The sequence below is a fragment of the Hyperolius riggenbachi genome, chromosome 9 (assembly GCF_040937935.1).
Source record: "Hyperolius riggenbachi isolate aHypRig1 chromosome 9, aHypRig1.pri, whole genome shotgun sequence".
Classification (NCBI taxonomy): Eukaryota; Metazoa; Chordata; class Amphibia; order Anura; family Hyperoliidae; genus Hyperolius; species Hyperolius riggenbachi.
The window spans coordinates 286,660,717-286,688,672 of NC_090654.1; the positions used below are offsets into that span (position 1 = coordinate 286,660,717).

The 27,956-nt window shown below is 45.4% G+C and overlaps 1 protein-coding gene across 2 annotated transcripts in view; it reads right to left on the minus strand.

The window, feature by feature from the left end:
- The window catches only part of LOC137532176 (alpha-1-antiproteinase-like), a 168,646-nt gene that overhangs the window by 60,167 nt on the left and 80,523 nt on the right, over positions 1-27,956 (minus strand). The window contains exon 1 of one of the 2 annotated variants that reach the window (XM_068252402.1): positions 23,477-23,546. The exons of the other annotated variant lie outside the window; for it this stretch is intronic. The gene's annotated coding sequence lies outside the window, so the exon portion shown is untranslated. Of the gene's footprint in view, positions 1-23,476; positions 23,547-27,956 lie in introns of those variants that run through there. 2 annotated transcript variants of the gene reach the window in all.

The following is a 27,956-nucleotide window of genomic DNA, read 5'->3' on the forward strand; positions in this document are numbered from 1 at the left end:
GGATATGGCCCATACTGTGAAAGCAGCCTAATTAACATGAAATTGACTACCCTAAATATGACCCAGGTGAGAATGCAAAAAATGTAATTCATAGTTCATTTTATTCTGGAAGAAATGTAAATTTATATGTATGAATTTAAAAATTTACACAATTTTCACAATAGTTGTCCTATAAAGTGGTCCCAAGCTCTTGCAAAGAACAGACTGAAAAGTGTTCATTGCGCATAGAAATGCTGTAGAAATCAGCTGCACTGAGCTGTATTTGTTTATTTAGCTACAGTTGAGTGTAACAAGTGTGTAATCAGTAGGAATGACTCACAATGCCTGGGCGCTGGCAGTGCTGGCTGTACAGGAAAAAACAGATGCTTTAACCATTCATTTGCTCCCTGAAAGTTCATCCAGTAAATTGTCAGGGCTTTTGGAGGGATTTGTGTGCATTGTTTGTAAGAAAGATATTTTTTCCCTGATTGTTTTCATGCTGTGCCTAATCTTTTAGGCTGGTTTCACAGTGGGACGTTACAGGCGCACGTTAGAGCAGCCTGTAACGCACCCCCACCGCACAGCAATGAAAAATCAATGGGCTGTTCACAGTGCCCACGTTGCGTTACTTAGTAACGCTGCGCCATAAGACAACGTACTGCATGCAGTACTTTATAAGCGGCAGAGCCGCGTTATACTGCTTGCACATGCTCAGTAATTTTGGGGAGGAGCGGAGAGTGGCCAGGCACATGGCTAATTAATATTCACTGCACTCAGTGATGTGCAGTGTTTACTTCCTGGTGCGGCCGTTCTGTGCGGCGATTGGCCGGCGGGACCACGTGATGCCGCATGCGTCCAAGAGTGCGCATCACGGCATCATGGACGCCAGAGTGAGCTGCACAACGGGGCTCACTCTGACGTCCACATCAGAGAGCACCAGGCGTTGCGTTAGGAGCACGTTATGCGACCATAATGTCCCCTAAAATGCAACGTCTTGGTGTGAAACCAGCCTTAGAACAGAGAGGAAGTTCTGAGCTTAGATCCACTTTAACTAGCCCATTAATTAACATACTGTAGGTTGTCAGCTCCAAGGGCTTATTCACAGTACACAACATGTGCATAAACATGATTTTGTGTGCGCTTTTTTAGATGCATGGCTAGTGGGGTTATAACCAGTGCTGCTTGCCACTTTTCACCAAAGTCATTTTCGCATCGAAAATGCTTTTTTTCGATTTTGAGAAAATATTTGTGAAAATACACTGTATTTTTGCAATATGGTCAAAGGAAACACATTTTTCTTTCTGATGCAGAAAAATTTGCAAAGAAACTTGAAAAATCGTTATTTTTACTGCGAAAATTCTTGGAACGTGCGAAATGGTTTATTTTCCGCACAAAATACGCAAAAATGCGAAAGATCACAAACTTATTACAAAATGATTTTCGATGGCATTTTCACTCCAAAGTCAAATTAAACATTATTTTCATGAAAGAATATCAGCATTTTCACTCATCACCAGGCATTGGCTCAAATTCGGCTTCGGGTGATCTGGATAGTTACTATCCGGATTTCACCCAGTAATGCTGTGCGGGCTGGGCGGGGGGGTCAAGCTTATCTCTCTGACGTCTTCTTCGCTCATCCCTCGGCGCCTCCCATGATGCGGTCCACGCAGCGTCACGTGACTACAAACACTTCCTCCTTCAACCTGGAAGAAGGAAGTGTTTGTAATCACGTGACGGCGGATTGGACCGCATCATGGGAGGCGCCGAGGGATGAGCGAAGAAGACGCCAGAGAGGTAAACTTGACCCCCACCGCCCAGCCCGCCCAGCATTACTGGGTGAAATCCGGATAGTAACTATCCGGATCACCCGAAGCCGAATTAGCCCATGCCTGCTCATCACTGGTTATAATGAAGATGTTGGTGGCAACAATAAAATACGTCTGATGGAAAATCACATGCGTCATCCAATGAAATGACCCCAGACACATTGAGGCCTTGTTCACATCATAAACTGCAATCACTGACGCCAGCATTTTGCGATTTCATGCGCAATTTTTTTAGCGCCTCCCGGTGCTTACCTGCGTGTTAGCGTTTTTTTGTACAGTGCTTTTCTAAGCGCTTTTGCAGAGCAATTTGTTTTTTCACTTCCTGGCTAAACAGAGGAACACCAAGAGCCCCAATAGTGTAGTATGTATTGACAAAGGGGGTAATGACAAAGAGTAGTAGTTGTTATACTCACAACTTTGGTCACCAATAGGCAACCACTGTAAAGGCAGGTGGGGAGATTATCCTGACCCCACTCAGGAATAAGAAGTCGCTCTCTGTAGATAGTAGAAAGGGTCGCAACCCTCCACCAAGGGTGGATACAATATTATATAAGAGAGAACAGAGGCGCCAAAAGGATAAAAGGGGTTTTAAAGGAGCTTTAGGCAGAGGCGCTGAGTGTCGTTTGTTTTGCTAGATGCTGTAACTCCTTTTTCTATTGCCTGAGGAAGCGGGCACTGACCCGTGAAACGCGTTGCTTTGTTTTATCTGGAGTTCGTTGATAAATAGACTGAATGTACAGTCGTGTTGTGTCTACTTGGAGGAGGTAAGTCCACCACTGCCTCCTCTAATTACCAAGTTTTGGCTTTTAAGCTCCTTTAAAACCCCTTTTATCCGTTTGGCGCCTCTGTTCTTTCACTTCCTGGCGTTAGTCAGGAAGTAAAATCTTTCACCCGTAAAAGAATAAATACATTATATTTATTCTTAAAAATGTTCGGGAAAACGCTATACAAAGCGCCTTTTCAAGTGTTTTACGTTTTTCCCATACCTTCCATTACAGGCAAATCGCCCTGAAAATGGCACATGTATAAAGATGGCTCAAACCTCCGATTTTCGGTTCATGAACCTCAAACGCGAACTTGCGAAAAAGTTTGCGAACCGTTGAGCATCGCGAACTGCAATAGACTTCAATGGGCAGGCACACTTTCACAACTACAAACACTAATTCTGGCCACAAAAGTGATGGAAAAGATCTTTCAAGGAGCGGGGCATGGCGGAGTGGGATACATGCCTAAAGTCCTGGGGAAAATTACGGATTTGACACACAGCAGGGTTTTAAGGGCAGAAATCACATTGCATTGCTAAATTGGAGGCATAAAGTGCTTGAAAACATCTTGCGTATGTATACATCAATCAGGTAGTGTAATTAGTGTACTGCTTCACACTGACAGACCAAACTCACTGTGTAAAGCACTGCAAACAGCTGTTTGTGTAGCAATGGCCGTGCTGGACTGGTGCGCACCATGGCCAGAGTGCAGGCCATGGAGGTTCTCAAGCCCAGATGGTCGGGTTGCGGTAGCTCAATGACAGAACAACAGTGACTGTCCAGCTGATCGAATTTGGTCAGTCCACAATGAAGCAATGACATTATCATCTTTGGTGTCCCTCCCCAACCCCCCCCCCGAGACACAGCCATATAGCCGGCAGTCATTGCTTCATTGTGATATGCAAGCCCCTTCACCGCGGCAAGGTAATGATCACGAAGGGGAATGGGCACATGTAAATGCCTTTTGTTTTGTTGCAGAGAAGTGGAGGTAAACCTCTCACTCCGTCCAGGACAGTGCCAGGACCAGGACAGCCAATCCAAAGGTAAACGTCAAACAGGAAAAGGTCCGCACAATGTCCATAAAAGACAAGTAATTTTATTATGGACGTATCCAAATCACCACATCATGCAACTAGTTGACGTTTACCTTTTGTTTTGTTGTTGCAGCCCCAGTGCATCCAGAAAAATTAGGCAGGCATGTACACGCACCAGAAAAATTATTATTCTTTTTGTTCAGGAATCCACCTGGAGTCCTGGACCCTGTTGGTGGTGGTGGAGAAGGCAATCAAGCGGCCTGCAGGCAGAGATGCTGTGTGGGGACTGAATTAGTCTTGGGGCAGGCAGTCACACGGCGTGCAGGCAGAGATGCTGTGTGTGTGGGGACTGAATTAGTCTTGGGGCAGGCAGCAGCGGCCGGCAGGCAGGCAGAGATGCTGTGTGGGGACTGACTTAGTCTTCAGGCAGGCAGTCACACGGCGTGCAGTAGCCCTCCAGGATCTATGCCTCATTAATTTTAATAAAGGTGAGGTACTGAACACTTTTTTTGACCTAGACGACTTCTCTTCTCACTGACAATGCCTCCAGCTGCGCTGAAGTTCCTTTCTAGGACACTTGAGGCAGGGCAAGCCAGAAGTTGGATGGCAAATTGTGACAGCTCTGGCCACAGGTCAAGCCTGTGCACCCAGTAGTCCAGGGGTTAATCGCTGCTCACACTGTCGATGGTTCTTTCTCTACCATTGTTAAAGAAAGGGTGCGGCCGGGGAATCAGGGTTCGATTTCGGTCCGGAGTGGGAGCCTGAGAAACGGCTACTACCACACATCCAAGGAAGGCAGCAGGAGGTAGTGACGAAAAGTCGGGGAGGTAGTGACGAAAAATAACAATACGGGATTATTTCGAGGCCCTGTATAATGATGAGTACACTTGAAATCCTTTAACGGGAATCTTTTATGGAGGGCAAGTCTGCCATTCATTCAACTGTGTGATAAACTCTGAAATTGGAAGAGAAAATGACAGTACCTGGCACTAAATGCAGCAGGGCAGACACACCGGAGCTGGAACACGGAGTGTGCACATCCGCAGACTTGTAGTATCCAATGGAGTAGAAGATAAGACGGGGCACCACTTCTCTAAAATTCCTTTATTCCGGTGGGGGAAATAGCAGGTACATAGCAGTGGGGGTAAAAAGTGCCTGACAGCTGTTTCACTGGTTAAAACCAGCTTCTTCAGAGGCAGAATGTACCACTGCTATGTACCTGCTATTTCCACCACCGGAATAAAGGAATTTTAGAGAAGTGGTGCCCCGTCTTTCCTTCTACTCCATGTGATAAACTCTCTTTGGTACTTTCTGCACCATGATGACCATGGGTAATGGCCGGGGAATCAGGGTTCGATTCTGGTCCGGAGTGGGAGCCTGAGAAACGGCTTCCACCACACTGTATAAGTAATCTACCTGCCCAGACCGTGCTTTGCAGACCAGGCATCTGTGGTCAGATGGACCCTTGACCCAACGCTGTGTGCCAGAGATGTCACCACTTGCCTTTCAACTTCACAGTACAGTTTGGGTATAGCCTTTTTAGAAAAATAATTGTAGCCTGGCTGACTGCTGGTATAACACAATGTGTAGTCACACAGGTGCAGTGAAAGGTATGCAGTGACTGCTGGTATAACAATGTGCAGTCACACAGGTGCAGTGAAAGGTATGCAGTGACTGCTGGTATAACAATGTGAAGTCACACAGGTGCAGTTGAAATGGATGCACTGACTGCTGGTATATAAAACAGCGTGCGGTCACACAGATGCAGTGAAAAGGTGTGCAGTGACTGTTCTATAACACAGCGTGCGGTCACACAGATGCAGTGAAAGGTATGCAGTGACATTATAAAACAATGTGCAGCAGTCACACTAGGCAATGAAAGTGCTGGGCCTGGCACAGTATAGCAATTAGGAAGGGCCAGCTGCGACAGACAGGGCTGTATATGCAGTGTCAGTGGGCCACACAATAAAAAACACATCACAAGAGCTCAAAAAAGAGCTTTTTTTGTGGTGCTTTTCATCAACCAATATCAGCAAGGAGCAAGCTAACAGACCTCCTAACTATCTCTTTCCCTATCTCTCCAATGTCTCTCCCTTCTCTCACTAATACAGCAGCTCACAGAGTGAGAACATGGCCAACGCTGCTGCCTTATATGTAGGGGGCGGGGGCTCCAGGAGGGAGTGCAGCCTGATTGGCTGCCATGTGTCTGCTGACTGTGATGTAGAGGGTCAAAGTTTAGCCCAATGATGTAGTATAGGAAGCGGGTCAAACCACCTTAAAGTTCGCGATTCAACGCAAACCCCCATTGTTTGCGCGAACAAGTTTGCATGCGAACCGATCGGGCCATCTCTACATATGTAGTGCTTTGGTGAGCGGATCGGAATCGAACCACTCACATGTGAAGAGTCTCATAGGGAATCATTGCACAAGCGCTTTAAGGGCGATTTCTGAAATCGCCTGTGCTCAAATAACACCCGAAAACGCCCTTAGTGTGAACAAGTCCTAAAAGCCATGCCACGGGATAGCACATCTGTTCTTACAGTAACATGAAAGTCAATGGATTTTTATTTTAACATGGGCATCTCACACCATGGGCTTGATTCACTGAACTGTGACAACTCATATCACGGCCATTTTCCCGCACATAGTCGCGTTTGTGCGCAATCGCAAATTTTCACGCGAAGCTGTGGTCGTTTTCGAGTGACAATTTGCGATTGCGCACGCAAATTCGTGATCGCGCTCAAATGCGAAAATGCGTGCGAAACCGTCCATGATATGACTTATCACGGTTTCATGAATCAAGCCCTATGTGTTGTGCGCCATAACTGACTGTATCGCACATACATAGTGTGAATAAGTGCACCAGAGATGAATGCTTAGGGGCAATTTAGAAAAAAAAATGAAAAGGGCGCCTCCATAGACATGAAAGTTATTTCTGAAAATATCAGCTACGTGGCTACGTTCGGCTTTGTAACCGATATTTTGATTCATGGGTGCAGGGGAAGGGGGGGGAGGGGTTAGGAATAGGCATCAGAAGCGGGGGGGGGTCTTAGGGTTAGACACCACCAGGGGAGTCTTAGGGTTAGGCACCACCTAGGAGGTCTTAGGGTTAGGGACCATCAGGGGAGTCTTAGGGTTAGGCACCACTGGGGGTCTTAGGGTTAGGCACCACCTGGGGGGTCTTATGGTTAGGCACCACATGGGGGGTCTTAGGGTTAGGCACTACTGGGGGGGGGGGGGTTGGGGTTAGGGTTAGAGGAAGGTCCTGTGTGAGATTAGGGTGAACTTAGGTCATAGTAATCACCAGGGGCTGTCTTAGGGTTAGGCACCACCAGGGAGGGGATAGGGTTAGGCACTACCAGGAGGGGTTAGGGTTAGGCACCATCAGGGGGGTTAGGATTAGGCACCACCAGGGGCATTTTTTAAAAAAATCCGGATAGCTATCTGCGGATATTTGGCACATAACCCGGATATCCGCGGATATTGCGGATATCCGGATCCGAAATACAGTAACTTTGGAGATGACGTCCTGGAGCCAATCAGAGGGCTCCCTGCCTAAACCCTGGCACCCAATCACAGAAAGGAACACTGGCCAGCCCCCCTGTATAATACACTACTCCGAAACCCCAATCTGGTCATCAAACCTGTGGACAAGGGCGGTGGTTTAGTTATTCTCAATAAATCTGATTATCTTGATAAATCCCTCAGACTTCTTAATGATCGCAACCACTACAACCGACTCACTTCCGACCCCACAACAGCCCTTAACAATATTCTCAAACAGTTCATCAATCAGGCCTTCTTCCAGAACATCATTACAAAAAACTAACGCAATTTCTTCATTAACCAACACCCCGCTACCCCCTTTTTCTATCATCTACCTAAAATCCACAAACAGCTACATAAACCGCCCGGAAGACCCATCATTTCCGGTATTAATTCCATGACCAGTAATCTCTCCCGGTTTATTGATAAACATCTACAACCACTTGTCATCAACCTCCCATCCTATTTAAAAGACTCTTACCACCTCACACAACTATTATCCCAGATCACCTGGTCCTCTGAATACAGTTGGTTAACCTGTGACATTACATCCTTATATACAAATATTCCACATCAATTCGGCCTTTTTGCTATTCAATATTATCTCACCACTATTCCCAATATGCCCCCCTTACAACAACAGTTCCTTCTGCAGTGCATTGAGTTCATTTTGTACAACAACATTTTCACATTTAATGACTGTATTTATCATCAGGTTAGCGGTACAGCTATGGGGAGCTCCTTTGCACCCTCGTACGCTAACCTGACCATGGGATTGATTGAAACAACATTACTCAACAATGATCACCCGTTCAAAAACAATATAATCCTATATAAACGCTATATTGATGACCTATTTTTCATTTGGAAGGGTGATACCACCCTCATTCCTGATTTCATATTATTCCTCAACAGTAACAAAGCCCGACTCAATTTTACTGCCCAACACCACCCTACCACAATCAACTACCTCGACCTTACTATTTCCATAGATAACAACTCCATACAAACCAAAACATACTTCAAAACAGTAGACTCCAACAATTTCATTCATTTCAGCAGTTTTCACCACCGCCCTTGGACCCAGAATACCCCATATAGCCAGTTTAAAAGGATTTTTAGAAACTGTTCCGATATCAATGACTACAATACTCAATCCGATATTCTTGCAAAAAAATTCTCTGAGAGAAAATACCCCAAGAAGCTGATCCGCGATGCACGGCATAAGGCCAAAATCCAACCATGCACTACTAAAACCATCCCCAATCCTACCACTGACAATAACCCTCAATCTAGATTCATCACAAAATACTGCAAAGAACACTCAATCATTAGATCTATTTTACATAATCGCTGGGAAATCCTGCTCCAGGACCCCTACCTTAAACCCCTATTACCTACCCGACCGCAAATCACCTATAGGAGAGCACCCAACCTCCGCGGCCTGTTAGCTCCCAGTAAACTTTGCAACCATCCTCCCTCCGCCTTTTCCAGTACACTTCCCCCCGGCTCCTGGGCCTGTAACCACACCCGCTGTTTAGCCTGTCCTTTCATTACCAACACCGTCAGCTTCAGTTCTCACACCACAGGTACTCAATACCAAATAAAAAAACATATCTCATGCCATTCCAAATTTATCATCTATCTCATTTCCTGTTCTTGCCGTCTCCAGTATATTGGCAGAACCACACAAGAAGCCCGTAGTAGGATAGGACAACACAAAAGGAATATCCTCAAACACTTCCCTTTGCACAGTGTCTCACGTCACTTTCACCACGCACACGACGGCACCCCTGACACCTTCACCATCACTCTCATTGATCAGATCAACGACAGTTCCCCGGCGGCCTCTGTTACCCTAAAAAAACTGGAAATGTATTGGATACAGACCCTCAGGACTTTGGTTCCTGAGGGTCTTAATGAAGTACTAGAAAAAATACATTAAGCACTTTACCTAATCCGTTCAGTCTTTTAATAGTCCTCTCTTTTATCCTTCTAATAATGTATATGTTTATTCTAATTTTATGATATACAACTTTTATTTAGATTTTTATACATTTTATGCATTTTACATGTCTTTCTACCATTTTTATGTTGAATACTTGTATATTTGTTTGTTTTTATCATTGGTCTTACTCTGTTCAGTACAATGCAACTTTTTACATCCCCCCTCATCCATTCTAAAGCGGTCAAGCATACCTTTGAGACTTCCATCAGTTCGAAACTAATTTTTCTAACCTTTTCCTCTTTTTTTTTTTTCTTCCCCAACTTTATTTACAAAATTTACAAAGTATACACACATGATGGCCCCGCCCCCCTATGACACACTTCCGCCCGGAAGTACTCTCACATTCCTCATACTAATCCATGCTACTTAATGAACTCAGGTGTCCTCTGGCATTACAGAGGCGCCGAACTCGCTGATATAATACAGATGGTAAGTCTGCCTTCTCCTTATACTCTTGTTTACTTGCTGCCTAAAACACCCCACCTGTTTTTTAACCATTCCAACACCCTCCGTTCCTCCTCCTCCTCTAGACCACGTCAACCCTTTCTCCCAATCTCACCCACTATTCACTGTTGTTCTGCATGATGTCCACAACAACCGGCAGCAAACCCAGCCAATTTTTACTTCGAGTATTTGCATATTTGTTTGTATTTATCATTGGTCTTACTCTGCTCAGCACAATGCACCTTTAACATTCCCCCTACCCATTCTATAGCTGCCAAGCATACCTTTGAGACTACTATCAGTTTGAAACTAATATTTATAACCCGCGCACAACTTGTCACTAAAATGTAATGCAAAATGTAAATTTACGTATTCATATCAGCACTTTGACGATTTTATGCCTCTGGTTGTCTGTTTGTGTATTTTCTGCAGCTGTGACTCCTACTGTATTTTGCCTGAGGAAGCGGGATGTATGGCCCGTGAAACGCGTTGCATTGTTTTTTGGAGTTCCGAATAAATTGTTGACTGTCTGAATCGCAGTCCTTGCCTGTGTCTGTTTGGAGGGGGTAAGACCACCGCTGCCTCCTCTGTTTAACCAGTTGGTTTTTTAAGTTCATTTAATTACCTTTTATTCTTTTGGCGCCTCTGTATCTTGTACACTATATTGAGTCCACCCTGGGTGGAGGGTTGTTACCCTATTTTCCTGTCTACAGAAAGCGACTTTTTATTCCTGAGTGGGGTCAGGATTGTTCTCCCCACCTGCCTATACAGTGGTTGCCTATTGGTAACCCTGGTTTGTAAGTATAATTTTAACTTCTCATTTATTTTGTTGTCCCCAAGACGAATTACACTATTGGGGCTCTTGGTGTCCCTCTGCTTTATGTATAATAAGGAGGGCTGCCATGATGAGACATATTGTCTAAGCTTGCTGAATGCTCACTGAGAGACATGCTCCAGTGCTGGTGGCCTAGCAAGGGCTGTACGCAGTTGTAAACATGAAGCTGTTCAGTGATTAACCCCTTCACTACTATCACTACACTATTGTTAAATCATTAATTAGCTTGATGACATTTGTGTGACAATCAGAGTGTGTGCTGCAGGCAGCTGCTATGTGTCTGTGTGTGTGCTGTGCACAGGCCAGGCCAGCTGCTGCCTGCTGGCCAGCTATTAGCCTTAGGTATAGGTTAGGTTAGGGATTAGGGGATAGGATTACTGTGTTATTGTGTAGTTAGTACTGTAGTACTGCAGTCAGTGTGCTAGTAAGTTAGAGTAGTAGTACTACTGAGCTAGCTTTCTACAGAACTGCTGTGCTGTGAGCAGTGCCAGTGTGACAGTTAGTGTGCACTAGTGTCTTCTCCTCTGCTGTCTGACTGTCACTCGGCACTTGGCTAATGCCACGTGACACGTGGCAAGTGACACGTGACATATGCCAAGTGACACGTGCCAAGTGACACGTGCCAAGTGACACGTGGCAAGTGCCAATTGCCACGTGCCACGTCTGGCATGCAGTGGTGCTCACCGCCAGGTCGTGATCACGCTTACGCGTGGATTCACGACCATTTTGACGCATTCCGCCTCGGACACGGAAAGCCGTGAATAGATTTTCAACCACGAAAATCTGCTTCGGCTTCGCGTGAATGCGGACAGAAATCCGCATTCACGCTCGTGAAACCCGGCGCTGAAGTCGTGGTTAGCGGAGATGCGTCAAATTATGCGGAAGTGACACATTGCAGGCCAATCAGAGGGCCCCAGCCAGGCCCTAGCAACCAATCACAGGAGGGGAGCTATGCCCTCCCCTCCTGAATATAAAGCGGCGGCCATGATGGAAAAGCTCTGTCCTTGCTAGACTGTGGTGCTGAGAGGATTATCTCCAGGCCATTGTTGTTTGAGCAAGTGCATTTATTGTGTTAAAAACAAAGCGTTTTTTTTGCTAACACTGCTCTTATACTGTACACAGTTAGCTAGTCAGTGAGTGATTGCCGTAGTTAGTTGTAGTCAGTGTAGTGTAGTGGGAGTGTGGGAGTCTAGTGATTATTTAACTGTGTGTAGTGCAGGCAGGTTCAGTGCTGCAGTGTAGTCAGTGTAGTGGGAGTGGGGATTATCTGTGTTTAGTGCAGGCAGGCAGGTTAGTGCAGCTGCAGTGTTCACTTGTATATTCCAGTGACAGTTATACACTTGTACTATTTGCAGGCAGCCAGTCACACCGCCGGCGCCGCCACTCTCTGCCAGCGCTGTTCATTCATTCTGTCAGTGACCTTGTGCCGTGCCCAGTGCCCACTGCTCGCTCGCTGGCATATAAGCATCTCATTACACAGTGTGACATCCTTGTGTGCCCACTGCATCCTTCAGTGACCTAGTTGTATATCCAGTGCCCACTGCTGTGCCCACTGCATCCTTCAGTGACCTTGTACTGTGCCCACTGCATCCATCAGTGACCTAGTTGTATATCCAGTGCCCACTGCTGTGCCCACTGCATCCTTCAGTGACCTTGTACTGTGCCCACTGCATCCTTCAATGACCTAGTTGTATATCCAGTGCCCACTGCTGTGCCCACTGCATCCTTCAGTGACCTAGTTGTATATCCAGTGCCCACTGCTGTGCCCACTGCATCCTTCAGTGACCTTGTACTGTGCCCACTGCATCCTTCAGTGACCTAGTTGTATATCCAGTGCCCACTGCTGTGCCCACTGCATCCTTCAGTGACCTTGTACTGTGCCCACTGCATCCTTCAGTGACCTAGTTGTATATCCAGTGCCCACTGCTGTGCCCACTGCATCCTTCAGTGACCTAGTTGTATATCCAGTGCCCACTGCTGTGCCCACTGCATCCTTCAGTGACCTTGTACTGTGCCCACTGCATCCTTCAGTGACCTAGTTGTATATCCAGTGCCCACTGCTGTGCCCACTGCATCCTTCAGTGACCTAGTTGTATATCCAGTGCCCACTGCTGTGCCCACTGCATCCTTCAGTGACCTTGTACTGTGCCCACTACATCCTTCAGTGACCTAGTTGTATATCCAGTGCCCACTGCTGTGCCCACTGCATCCTTCAGTGACCTAGTTGTATATCCAGTGCCCACTGCTGTGCCCACTGCATCCTTCAGTGACCTTGTACTGTGCCCACTGCATCCTTCAGTGACCTAGTTGTATATCCAGTGCCCACTGCTGTGCCCACTGCATCCTTCAGTGACCTTGTACTGTGCCCACTGCATCCTTCAGTGACCTAGTTGTAAATCCAGTGCCCACTGCTGTGCCCACTGCATCCTTCAGTGACCTAGTTGTATATCCAGTGCCCACTGCTGTGCCCACTGCATCCTTCAGTGACCTTGTACTGTGCCCACTGCATCCAGTGATTCATTACTAGCAACATGTCTGGCAGGGTTTCGCGGGGTGAGAGGAAAGGGAGTTCAATTGCCTCAGCCACTTCTGGGACTGCTCCACGTCCAGGGAGAGGACGCCCAGCTGTACGTGGTCGTGATGCAGCAGAAAGGGGGGCAGCAAAGCTTGGGCCGAGTCAGCGGACGCCATTGTCCAAATATTTTAAAGTTTCTGGTCCCCGTGTGGTGGTTAAGCAAATGGAACCTGACGTACTCATGGACATCATGACTTCCTCCCAGACCTCTACTGTGAGCACCACTCCAAGCAGTAGCAGCAGCAGCCAACATCCCACGCTTGTTGTGACATCCACCCCAGCACCCACTGGTCAGCAGTCCTCCCAGGATGACAGCGTTCTGTCCCTCAGTCCGGCATCTGGGAACCTGCTGATGCAAGAAGCTCAGGACTTACTGGGGACTACTAGTCTACCACCAGTATGTTGCCATGGTCCTTCTGTGCTGCTGAATTGACCGCCCGCATTGTCCTCGTCCTCCTGACTCACTCGCTTCCACCAATGTACTCTGTCTGCGTTCACACTGCCCGGGTCACCGGGTGCATTTAATTTTTTGGCCAGCACTATGACGCTGTGCTGCTACTAGTACTACCAGTATGTTGCCATGGTCCTTCTGTGCTGCTGAACTGACCGCCCGCATAGTCCTTCTCCTGACTCAGTCGCTACCACCACTGCACTCTGCGTTCACACTGCCCGTGTCCACTGACTGACAACTCTGCTGCAATGTCATTGCTAATTGCTGCTGCTGCTGCTGCAAAAAAAAAAAAAATTACAAAAACCTCTCTGGGGCCTTTTTGGCGTTAGCCACTCATCCTCCTCCAGCGGTACCTTCGCCGCCAAGTGCCATTGGAACTCGCCTTCACCTCTTTGATTGCTTAACGCGTATATCCCTTTTTAAAACCACGTATTACCAATTAATAGCCCCATTTACAGTGGTGATTTGTCTTTAAAAGCCATTAAAAAAAAAATGTTGAAGTTATGTTGCCCCTTATCACCTCGATTATCCATGCAATTTGGGGGATTGTAGCATGTATGGGGGCTTTGTTATTAACGTGTAAAGAAAATCCGCCTCCGGGCGGGAATCCACGTGTGATTACGCCATTCACGGCAGAAAATCCGCGTGGTTGCGTGGACGCGGACGAAAATCCGCATGCGGCGGGGCCGAATACGGATTTTTTTTTTTGCAACCACGCGGATTGCCGAATTCATGGATGAGGCACATCCGAGCATCCCTGCTGGCATGCTCCTGGCACACGTTACACCTGCTGCTGCTGCATTGTCCTGCTCCTGCTGCCTGTGCAGCTCCCACCGCCAGGCCAGTGTTTTTGGAGGTGTCTGGGCTGAAAACTGTCATGTCCCAGTTGTGCGGTTGGACTTTGGACACAATGTGGGCTGCACGACCGCTGTCTGGAACCTAGGCCTGATGTTAATTGACAGCCATTTTTTTTGGGGGGGGGGGGATTTTAAGTCCCCACATCATCAATTAGTGTTCCCCTTTAAAAAATAATGTTGCTACATGCCTCATTTACCCTAAAAAAAGTTTTTAAAGCAATTTAAAGGGCTCTTCCGCTTTTTCTATCCGGATATCCGAATCCACCCGGATAGCCCGGATAATGCGTTCGGATATCCGCATTAATGTGGATATCTGAACGATCGGATTCAGATATCCGATCCGGATCCGGATATCTGGGTATACGGATCCGGATCAATTCGGATTTTGAAAAGGGATATCCGAGCACCCCTGCCGGGCACCTTTTGTAGCCGAATTTGGCATATGGGCTGCACCAGGTGCCCTTTTTGTAGCCGAATTTGGCATATGGGCTAAACTAGGCATCCTTTTTATAGTCGAATTTGGCATATTCGGGCTACACCAGGCGCCATTTTTTCCAGGGGCCCTTTTCAAATGGACGCACAATTTATACTTACCTGGTGCGCCCCATGTGGACTGCGTGCTCCTTTGCCGTCCTCCTGGCTACTCCGTTTGCCCACGATTGCCTCCGGTATCTTCCAAACTTGGGGCCAGTCCTGGTGTTCTGCACTTGCATGGCCCAGCCACGCTTGCACCCCTACGCCTGCACAGTACTATTGCGCAATTGCAGAACGATCCCAGCCACGGGGGTGACTGGGGCGCACATGCGGACGGGCACCGCAGGTGCAGAACACCGCTACTAAAGGGGATACTGGAGGGCATCTGGGGTAAACGGAGTGGCCGGGGAGGACAGTGAGGGAACCCACGATCCTCATGGGGCTGGAGGAAGCCCCAAGTATAGTATAAGTATACATTTACCCTAATCGTTCATCTTAGGTTCTCTTTTTTTAAACACGTTTATTGAACAAATGCACGGATAATAAGCCACATACTTCAATCATTTTGCAAGTATAAATTATAGAGTCCAGTACAAAATGTACATCTGGCATAACAGTGGCGTCCATGATGACAAACTGTCAAATATTGTACGGTTAATCCATAGAGATTACTATACTTTTTAAGGTGCGATACATGTGAATGGTATCATCTTTTACATACATCTGAGAGTTATCCAAGAGATATTATATCCATCTTGTGTAGAGTAACTGAGCCATCCACGCAATGTTCAATTATTGAACAGTTATTTTAAACATAACTTATAACTAAGTAACATATAACCTTATATCCTCTTGTGCTGGTCTCCCCCCCGCCCACCCCGCCCACTATCTATGTTGTAATGACCTGAGCTATGCACCCGGTACTGCCAATAATACAGTGTTTATCACAGCTACTTCTTTGAGCAGAAGTGGAAACAGCCAAGGGTTTTATTCGGATCCAGCTGTTAAAGAGGAACTCCAGTGAAAATAATTTAATATAAAAAGTTGCTTAATTTTTACAATAATTATGTATACATGATTTAGTCAGAGTTTGCTCATTGTAAAATCTTTCCTATCCTAGATTCACATTCTGACATGTATTACATGGTGACATTGTTACTGTGGGCAGATTATGTAGCTGTTCTGGCTTTAACAGACAGCTATAAACAGCCATTTCCTGTGTGTGTCATTGTTACATTGTGGCAGTTTGCCCAGAGTACCGTACGGTACCAGAGCCTCTTGTGGGAGGGGTTTCAGCACAAAATCAGTCATACAGCACCCCCTGATGGTCTGTTTGTGAAAATCATTATATTTTTCATGTAAAAGTGGGTATCAGCTACTGATTGGGATAAAGTTCAATTCTTGGTCGGAGTTTCTCTTTAAGGGCGATCTCAGCCATTCAGACCAAACTGCCATATATTTATCAGGACAACCTCTGTGCAGATATATTAACCGCCTTAGCGGTAACCCCGTGTGTGACACGGGGTAAGCCGCCGGAGGGTGCCGCTCAGGCCCTGCTGGGCCGATTTAAATAATTTTTTTTTTGCTGGACGCAGCTAGCACTTTGCTAGCTGCGCCAGCACACTGATCGCCGCCGCCCCGCGCTCGATCGCCGCTATTAGTTGCGGCGCGCGCCCCCCCCAGACCCCGTGCGCTGCCTGGCCAATCAGTGCCAGGCAGCGCCGAGGGGTGGATCTGGAGTCCCAATGACGATTGTGTGGTGTCCAAGGATTGAGTGACGTCATCCCGCCCCGTCGCCATGGCGACAGGGGAAGCCCTCCATTGGATCGGAGATCGCCGAAGGCGATCGAAGCGGGCGGGGGGATGCCGCTGAGCAGCGGCTATCATGTAGCAAGCCCTGGGCTCGCTACATGATTTTAAAAAAAATTAAAAAAACTGCTGCGCTGCCCCCTGGCGGAATTTTTCATACCGCCAAGGGGGTTAACTTATGGAACGGTAAGACCTGGTTTAAAAGTCCCATCCATTGTTGAGTTGTAGGATATGTACCAGCCATCCAATGCAACACAACTGCCTTCCGAGCCATAAATAATGTCTCTTTTAGAAATATCTTCTGGAACTTGTTGCCAACTCCCTCCTCACAAATACCCAAGATGCAAAGTTATCTTAGATTCTCTTTAATATGTTTTTGCATCACATTTTTCACATGTTCTCACAAAATTGACCAAACACAACTGGGACAGGAGTGCCCAAACACTTGTGTATGACTCCATAAACTCCTGAGGTGAAGATATCCATATGGAACACTAGATGGCACTAAAAGGTAATGAGAAAAAGGAGTCTGAAAAAGTTGCTTTTCCCTCTAACTGAGAATAGTTCATGTAAACATTTTCTTTTTTGGCCAAGTATAAAAAAAACAGCCCTGCAGAGTTATATGTTAAATCAAAGGCATCCTATCCACCTAATAATCACAGGCAGCACATTCTAAACCCAGATTGTCTGGCAGTATAGAGAGATCATACACAGGGCTATTGTGCTAGTTTAAAACAGCCCATAAACAGTACAATCTCCCAAGAGATCGACCGCACGATCGATCTGATCAGGTGCCATTAATGGTGCTTATCAAAGACAGATCCGAATTTTGGAATATTTTTTTTTTAGTCTGATGAATTGCTTATCATTTTCCCCTACGTTGGTGGGCCCAAACGATTTTCTAATTTATTGCAGTGATTGGATTGGACATCAATAGTTCAGGAAGTTGAATCGTTAATTGGCACCTTAAGAGTCCCGTACATGCCCTACGTCAAACGCGGCAGTGGCCGATAAAGAACGTTAGGGATGGTCTGAAATATCAATTTCCGATTCTCGCTCCATTACGATTTCTGCCAATGGTGATTACCGATTCTGTTGCGATTTTCGATTTCTGTTTTCTGATTCCTGAGGAGTTGGTTTTTTTTTCTTTGGGGGGGGGGGGGGGGGGTATTATTATTTATTATTATTATTGATTTATAAAGCGCCAACATATTCCGTGGCGCTGTACAAAGTAAGAAACAAACATTGGGGTACATAATACAGACAATGGTATACACCAATATACAAGATACATAATTAGTGACAAAATACAAAGAATGATGCAAAATATAGAATTGGTAATGACAGTGATAAAAGTAACACGTTGAATAAAACGTATAATGATTTCCAAGACACAATGGGGGAGAACCCTGCCCTTACGAGCTTACAATCTAAAGGGAATGGGGGGGGGGGGACAAGAGGAGGGGTAGTATACAACCAATATATAAAGGCAGTGTGTTTTAGGATACCTAGTAGGAGTACAATTTGGTCTTAGGACAAAGGGAAGTGGCTTAAGGCAGCGCATATGCTTGTCGGAACAAGTGTGCTTTTAGAGAGCATTTAAAGGTAACACAGGTTGGCGAGTGACGGATGTGTTGTGGGAGGGCATTCCAGAGGAGGGGTGAAGCGCGTGCAAAATCTTGTAAGTGTGAATGTGAGGAGTTGATTCTAGAGGAGGACAACAGAAGATCATGTGCTGATCTGAGATTGCGATTGGGTTGGTATCTGGAAATTAGTGAGGATATGTACCGGGGAGAGAGATTGTGGAGAGCCTTTGTCATTTTTTGTATTCTGTGATTAGCCAAATACTGATTCTTCATTCCCTGATCGGTCGATGCTTCCGAGTTCTGTGATTGGGCTTAAATTCCAGAGTTGCAGTAATGCGATATTTCGGCAAAATCCGAAATAGAGGAATTTCATTTCCGCAAAATCCAAATGAGCATCCCTAAGGGCTTGTTCACACTAGGGTTGTTTTCAAAGTTTTTTTCAAGCGCAAGACGATTTTTAAAATCACCCACAAAACGCGATGTGAAATTAATCTCTATGAGAAAGTTCATATCAGCGCGGTGCGTGCGCTGTGCGTTCAGCATAGCGGTGCCTGTACCATTTTTGGGGCTCTTTATGCGGCGATTGCGTTCACTTTTTTTAGAATACAAACATTGTATCTATTCTTTTCCGGGTCAAAGAGTTCACTTCCTTACTTGTGTCAGGGAGTGAATCTCAAAACCGCTCTGGAAAAGCACTTAGAAAAGCGCTTTTACCAGAAGCGCAGCACAAAGTGGAGCGCCGGGATAGGGAAAAAGGCGCACAAAAACACAAAATGCTTACGTTTTTTATTTTAGGTGTGAATGAGGCCTCAAGACCGCCTCTGCTTTACCCCAACTCGGTAATTGTCGCCCAATCACTGGACTCAACAGCAATGGACCAATCAGAGAATGTAGAATTTTTACGGATTACCGCAAAATTTCAGACCAGTCACAAGACTTATTTTCCGATATGTTTTGTCATTTTTGTATTTTTTTTTGCATTCGCTGAAAAAAAAATCCAAATAAAATACTCCCTGGGAAGCGGAAAATTAGAAATCAGAAAGAAAAATGGAAAATTTGGAAATTGGCATTCGGCGAAATCGGAATTTTTCTTGGAATCGAAAATAGGTATTTCTGACCATACCTACCCATCAGCGATTTCACTGTGAGGAGTTCTTCAAGACTGTTGTAAACCAGTGTAAGAAGTCTGAGCTAAAGATGATAAAAGTCCTTGTAGTATAAAGTCTGAAATGATGGGATTTTTGTTGCCCTTTTCTTTTTTTCCTTCTTACGACCAAAAAGTGGAAGTTACCTTTAAAGAACAGCCCCGTAATTCCTAACACTAACTACATAAGAAACCCCAAATCCATAGTTATCCTTAGAGGACACGCGATCCACCAACAAATGTTTTGCAATGACTGGTCGGAGGAACAGACACGTTTGGTTAGTACCAAACCTCCGAGCTTAATTGTTCCAGAAGCCTATATGGAAAAAGTGCAGCCTCTAGTCCAGACATTATTCATTTTGTAATAAAAACATCAAATATACGTTCATGACTCATTATATTAGAATACATATGGCTGGACCATCTCCCAGATGTTTCCCCTCTTTCTGTTCTTTTCTTCTTTCCCTTAAAGTTCACGTTCAGGAGAAATTAGAGGTTTTAGAATGATTAAAAGCTAATGTGTGAATTATGGCGTTTAATATTCTGTTAATGCCATTTAATCTATCCGATTTGTGTTCCTGACATTCAGCTATCTCCTCTTGCAACTCAAGGTCCACATTAACCTCTTCTCAATCTAATGCTCTACTGGGCATGCCTTGTCTTATCAACTTTATTTAACGCTTTAGCAGCCAGTTTATTTAGAGGCTTTCAAATGTTGCATGCTAATTTATTTTAGCACTTTTTTATGTATTTGTTACATTTCCTTGCTTCTAATTAGTACTGCTGTAATGTGTATGTATGGCATTTTGTCATTAGGGGGCAGTGTGAGACAATAACAGAGTTATTGCTTTCAGTTTCTTTATTTTCTGCTAGTAGAGAGACATCAAAGCATTCCAAGAATTTACAACACAAGGAGTTCTGCCAGCTGAGGTCAAAAGCAACGCACTGATCTCACACAAGATAACTCTATTGAAGCTGCTAATGGGTTGAAGGATTCCTGGAGTAATAGGAGATGTATTTATGTTTTCCTAATTTGCGCCAACAAGAGTAAAAGCGATTAAAAAATGTTTAAAGTGGAACTGTAGATATAAAATAAACACATTGTTTCACTTACCTGGGGCTTCCCCAAGCCCCCAGCAGCCGTCCTGTCCCGCGTCGCTTCTCGACGAGCCTCCTTTCTCCCGCCGCCAGCTACTTTCGGTTTCGCCGCCGGGCTACTGCGCCTTTGCGGCTCTGGCCACACGTATCCTTTCTTCGCGTTCCCCGCTATTGCAGAGGGGAACACGAAGAAAGGATATGCTTGGCAGGGCTGTGCTGGCCTCAACTTACAAGTCGAGGTACGGGACGGAGCGGCGGCGGGAGAACGGAGGCTCGGGCAGGACAGGACAGCTGCTGGGGGCTTGGGGAAGCCCCAGGTAAGTGAAACAATGTGTTTATTTTATATCTACAGTTCTGCTTTAAAAGGGGGAAGTTGGTGGACTCATCTCCCTCGTAGAAAAAAATGGACAATGGGACATTACTCACATACATAGTAACTTTTATTAAAAGCTCCAAGATTTGCAACGCGTTTCACGGGTCACTAACCCGCTTCATCAGGCAATAGTTTGGAGGGTACACAGTCGGGTCAATATCCTGGCTAAGCGCCTCTGTGACAGGAAATTGACCCGACTGTGTACCCTCCAAACTATTGCCTAATGAAGCGGGATAGTGACCCTTGAAATGCGAGCTTTTAATAACAGTTACTTTTGTATGTGAGTAACGTCCCATTGTCCGTTTTTTTCTACAAGGGAGGTGAGTCCACCAACTTCCCCCTTTTTAGCCTTTTTTAATTGCTTTTACTCTTGTTGGCGCCTCTGTTATACTGTTTCACAAATCAACTAGTCTATCCCTGTTGGAGGGGTGTATCCCCTTTTTCCTATCTACAGAGAGCGACTTCTTATACCTGAGTGGGGTCAGGTTATAATTCTCCCCGCCTGCCTATCCAGTGGTTGCCTTTTGTGGCAACCTATACTTGTGAGTATAACCAGTGCTTGATTACACACTTTATCATCTGCTACTAAGGTACTACACTATATTGGGCTCTCTGTCTCGCTTTGTGTTTTTCAAGTTATTCTTTCTTAAAGCAAACCTGTGATGGAGGAGAGGGGATACAATTTAGATACTTTAGATACTTCAATATTGGGAAGCCCCTGGATGGTCCAGAAGCTTTGGAAACTTCTTTGAGCCCACTGTGCCCCCTGAACAGTATCCTCGTAATCTTCTGGCCATGTTTGAGTACATCCAAACTGCAAGGTATGCAAGAATAAAAAGGTGTTGATTTTTTCTTGATGTGCTAATAACATAGTTGGTTTGAAAAAAAGACATCTGTTCATCAAGTTGATCCAGAAGGAAAAAATAAACAAAAAACAAAAACAAACAAACCATTCTGAACCTGCACATATCCCAGTTGATCCAGAGGAAGGCAAAAAAAGCAAAAAAACATACAAGGCCTTGGCCAATTAGGAAAAATTCCTTCCCGACTCCCGATGGCAGTCAGATAAATCCCTGGATCAACTCTCCCGGGAATTACCTAATAAATATAGCCGTGGATGCCCTTCAATGCAAGGAAAGCATCCAAGCCCGCTTTAAATGCAGATACAAAGTTTGCCATATTTACTCCCTGAGGTAAGATAGTCTCGATTTTAACCACTCTCACTGTGAAGGACCTCTTTCCAAATAGATGGCAAAAACTTTTTTCTTCCACACACAAATCTTTTCCCCTTGTCCATCGTACAACCCTAGGGACAAAAAGCTCATCTGCCAAGCTTTTGTATTACTCTATGTTGTATTTATACATGTTAATCAGGTCACCTCTCAGTCGCCTTTTTTCCTCGCTAAATAAGCCCAGTTTGTCCAACCTTTCTTGGTACGTCAGATTCCATCCCTCTGATTAAATTATTTGCTGTCTTTGTACCTGTTCCAGAAGGTCAATGTCCTTTCTACGGTGTGGCGCCCAAAACTGTTTCGCATACAGATGTGGCCTCACAAGTGATTTATACAGAGGGAGTAGTGTACTAGTATATCAAGATTTTATTTCTCATTTTATGCATCCCAGAATTTTATTAGAAATAATAAAGATAAGCAAATTCTCCCTGGCATCTAATGCTGGGAATTCACCATAGGTTTTTCCGCTCGATAGATGGGTTCGATAAATACATTTTCTCAAAAACTACAAGGTATTTTAGAAAGATTTTTTTTTCCTCTTGTTCCCACTCTTCTGCTTAAGGCCTCTTTTCCACAAACTGTTTCTAGGCAGTGAAATGCCTCTCAAACTCTCACAACTGCCTGGTAACTGCTTGTCGCTGTCTGATAACTGCTCACTGCTGCCTGGCAACTGCTTGCTGAGCACACAGCTCAACAGTTCGCGGAAAAGAGGCCTAACAGACCCTGAACATTTGGTGCTTCTACCACCTACGGGGGCTTTGCTATTAACCATTAAAGTCGACGGCCATTGACTGCAATGTAAAATGAAGAAAATCTGCGTTACCGATATGCTGTATCCCGCCCACTTTAGAGGTTAATAGCAAAGCCCCCATAGGTGCTAGAAATCAGTAGCGGAAAGAGGAATCGGTAGCGGAAATTGGCAATATTGGAAAGCGGAATCACTAGCGGAAGCAGAAATTGGCATTTTCGACCATCCCTACTTGCTTGTTCTATGTATCTATGGCTAAAAGTATTAAGGTATGTACACACATGCAACTTAATACACGACTAACTGCCCAGCATGAGGAACCGCACAACTTGTTGTTTGCACGACCATAACGAACAAACGTGCCAACCAACTAAAACAACCAACTCATTTAGATATCGCGCACGCGCCATATCCACGTTCACTAAAACAAGTCGATCAAACGACTTGTACACACGGGGCCAACCTGCACCATAGGTGGTCAGTTGATACGCTAGTTGGATCGGGCAAACCTCTTCTTATCAGTCTCTCGTCTACACATGCCCCACCTATCGTCCAACAGACTAGTTTGACCGATAGTTGAGCGGAAAAGCACATGTGTGTACGAGACTTTAGAGACACAGGATCAGGGGGACAGCCAGGCAACTTGCATTGTTCAAAAATAAATAAATATGGCAGCCTCCATATTCCTCTCACCTCAGGTCCCTTTAAGCACAGTCTCCTCTTCCCCGAGGATCCGGTTATGTTCCCGAGCTTTGTGACTTCACTTCCAGAGCTCTCCATGCTACCACATTTTCTTAAAGGACACCCAAAATAAACAAATGAAATAAATGAGTGTATCTATCTTCCTTCTCCTAAAAATGACTTTTTAAGATATTCCACAATTTTATTTTTAAATCTACTTTTTAAGTTTTTACTGTTTTATTGTTTTTGCTCAATGACATGTTCATTGAAGTATTCCAGAGCTAAAAATCGATGAACTATTGACCCTTTTCATCTCTTTCAAAGACAAAATGACTTATATCGCGCTTTTCTCCTGGTGGACTCAAAGCGCCAGAGCTGCAGCCACTAGGGCACGCTCTATAGGCAATAGCAGTGTTAGGCCAGAGCTGCAGCCACTAGGGGGTGCTCTATAGGCAGTAGCAGTGTTAGGCCAGAGCTGCAGCCACTAGGACGCGCTCTATAGGCAGTAGCAGTGTTAGGGAGACTTGCCTAAGGTCTCCTACTGAATAGGTGTTGTCTTACTGAACAGGCAGAGCCGAGATTCAAACCCAGGGCTCCTGTGTCAGAGGCAGAGCCCTTAACCATTACACTATCCAGCTCTCAGAAGCCATTTTTTGCTAGGAAAGTGTTTTATAGTTGGAATTTCTTATCGTTGAGGGTCACACTGTAGTCACTTCCTGTCTGCGTCAGGACTGAGTCAGCCAGATACCTGATATTTAACTCTTTCAGGCAGAGAAAGATAAAAAGGAACACAGCCTAGTTATTTGTGTGCTAGGCACTGTACATACCCATGACTATCCCATCATGTCACATGTAACCTCAGGTATCCTTTAAAAACAGAATTATAAGTTAAAAGATATGAAGAAGAAATAGAAGCTTGCAGCAGGGATCCAGAGTGTTTGCTCTCGGTGGCGTTCAGTCAGTGGAATGCATTCGCCTGTAATTGAGAAAATTCCTTTTCCTAATTCCTAGCGCAGATACGTTTTGTGTTTTCTGTTTTTTAATTTCTTTCCTTTTTTTTTTTTCATTTGATGAATGTGCGTGCCACTCCAAAACCAAGTCAAAGGGATGTCAGAGGACAGCGCAACACTAAGCAGACGCTCGAATGGCGAGCAGCAACACCCCTCAACTTTTCCACTGGGTTTAAGGGATTGGCGGAGCGCGTAGTAGTGCGAGGGATGAGGACAGGGCCAAACGCAGCCAGATATTAACTCAGAAACAACAGCTCCAGCCTCCAGGTCATGGCCGGAGTCCAGGGTAACACGCTCGGAGGGAGGGACGCACTGGGAAGGGTGAGAGGCCAAAACGTGATAAATATAGAATCCGCAACTCCCTCGTTTGTAGGTCTCCAGTTTCTCCATGTTTAAGGAAGTGTCCTGAAATATTAAAGGTGAAACAGCTGTAAACAATAATCAGGATTATTCCGTAAGATTGTATAAATGTCACAAATGCGTTGTAACGAAAGCGTAAATATAAATAGCCCAGAGGCTGCACCGTAAATCTGTGAAGTTCTTTCCTGGGTCAAACATTCATCTAAAATAAACGGGGAGTAGCTACGGGTTAGGAGGCTCCCATAGAAAAATATTGTTGGGGCGGAAAAGGGCTTTTCATGAACTTTCAAAATGTAATACTGAATTAAAATCTGAAGAAAAAAATCTTAGATCGGTTTTACACTTGGCCATTGCGTTTACGGTGTGAGGCTCCGCCCCCAATCCCACCACAACGCACAAAACATACTTTGTATGACTCTGCGGCAGAGTGCGCTGACAGAGCTGATAGTGCCATAGCATGCCCTTCGCTCGCTGCTCACATGCCCCCACACGCCCTTCGCCGCCCCTTGCCATGTGATGTAAGTAATCCCTGCTGGACAGGAAGTATGTCACTGGAGTTCCGGAGTTTCCTCTTTGTGTTCCCTTGGTTCCGCACATGTGTGCCACACCGCTGCCGCCAACATATTTAAAGAGGATCCGAGATGAATTTTTACCCATTGCATAATTGTGTTCCTTTCATATAGTTTATAGGGCATTACTCAAGCCAAATACTTTTTTCTTTTAATACTCTAATTCCCTATAAACGAAACAAGCCTCGCTCACAGCTTCTCCAAAACACCAAGGCACTCAGACCCATGTAGCTTATGGGAGATCAGTCTGGGCAGGAGGAGGAGGGGGTTACTAGGCAGAAATTTCAGAGGCAGATGGGAGGGGGGAGTGACTTTTTCACAGGCTGAGGGGTGGAGATGCTGTTGCAGATTACCTGTGTCAATTCAAAACAAACAGGAAAAAGATCCGGGCACCAGCTCTGCGATGATTCAAACACCTTTTATTGCATCCCCAGCATCCCCATACACACAAGTGAAAATAAGCCTGACAGCCGTTTCGCAGGCTAGATGGCCCGCTTCTTCAGAGGCTGTTACAGGTGCCCGGATCTTTTTCCTGTTTGTTTTGAATTGATATCCGGCTATCTGGAGGCACAGCCTGTTCACCTTCTACCCCTGGAGCCATCCATCATCTAGTGCCGATCTCATTTTCTTTTGTTATTGTAGATCACCTGTGTAATGATGACAAACAGGACATGGCCGCTCTCATTGTATCACAGGAATAAATAATCATAAACTGTTGAAGCTGTTTGCAGCTAGATATGCTGTGTAAACTATCTAAACTTTAGATAAGATATTTAAACAAGTTACTTGTTATAGTTAGTTTTTCATCTCAGATCCGCTTTAACATTTCTGCGTCACCCACTGACTTTCAATACTTCCACCACCATTATGTCGCCACAGAAGTTCGGTAATGCGCGGTTGTTGCACTGTTGTCGTTGCGTTACCCTGTGGTAAAACACTTGCAAGGCAAGAGTAAAAGGGACCTGAAAGGATACCTTCTGCCACCTAAAAAGAAAAAAAGTTTCATACCTAAAAAAGGGAAGGCTTTGGATCCTATAGAGCAGCCTTTCTCAACCTTTTTCCCTGGAGGAACCCTGCAAATACTTTTTGGATCTCAAGGAACCCCTCGATTTATTTTGCAGGAGGCATGGTCATTAAAAGCTGGTGTGGCCATTTATGCCATATTACAATGTCCTTTATAATGTCTCTTTATTCTAGTGGTTTTTATTAATGTGTTCATTATGAAGCTATGTACCCACCTGGCGATTTTACCGATGACCGGCCATTTTTACACGACGTCACCTGGTGGGTACAGAAGCAAATTTGCGAATGTCGCGCGATGACAACATAGCAGATCGGATGACACTGCTCAAAGTACTGCGATTGCTAGAAGTCTCGCTTGCGCTGTCGTGTATGTCGCATGACCTCACATTTAACCCGCCAACAGTATTCAGGATGCAAAAGGGGGGGGGGGAGGGGGAAGTTAAAGCCCAAACCTTTCTCATCTCAGTTAAAAAAACATGTTAGTCAATAGTGTTCCTTTAAAGAGAAACTCCGACCAAAAATTGAACTTTTATCCCAATCAGTAGCTGATACCCCCTTTTACATGAAAAATCTATTCCTTTTCAAAAACACACCATCAGGGGGTGCTGTATGACTGATATTGTGGTGAAACCCCTCCCACAAGAAACCCCTCCCGCAAGAAAAGTACATACTTTTTTTTGGCAGTTTCCTGTCTGGGAACCTTGCTGCATTGTGGGAAATAGCTGTTACAGCTGTGTCCAACTGCCAAAAACCATGCAGAGCTACATCACCTGCCAACACTAAAATGTTCACTGGAGTTCCTCTTTAAGGTATCCGTACACCTAGTGATGATGGACAGATTCGACCAAGAGACAAACTATCTCTGATTGAATTTGATTAGAGAGACATCTGTTGGCTGCCCAAACATCGCAGGCTGATTCCCAATCTATTTTAGCATGAAATCTCTCGGGGATTGCCTAAGCCCGCCGCCTCCTTCGCCTTGCCGCTGTTCCCCTAGTATGTAAATGTATATCTATGTGTATTTATGCTTTACCTGTCCTGTGTCGCAGTGCCCATCCATCTTCCTTATCTGCCGCTCTTCTCTATACACGTCGGCCAGCGTAGTGTATGAAGTCACACGCGCTCTGGTGTGCTATGCGCTGGCAGCGTGTATGGGAAGTGTAACAGAGAGCGGAGGTCTCAGGCACATAAGAGAGGTGATGTATAAATGCACATAAATATACATTTAGGGTGGCTAGATGGTGTAATGGTTAAGGGCACCGCCTTTGACATGGGAGTTGGAGACCAGGGTTTGAATCCTGGCAGTGCCTATTCAGTAAGGAGTTCAAGGCCAGACTCCCGAACGCTGCAGCGTGCCCTCTTGAGCGCGGCCCAGTGGCTGCAGCCCTTGAGCGCTTTGAGTCCGACAGGAGAAAAGCACTATACAAATGTTAGGATTATTATTACATTTATACATTAGGGGAACAGTGCCGGTGGTTTTGTTGCCCGTCCTGCTATCGCTCACTGCTACCGCTGCGCACCCAACCGACA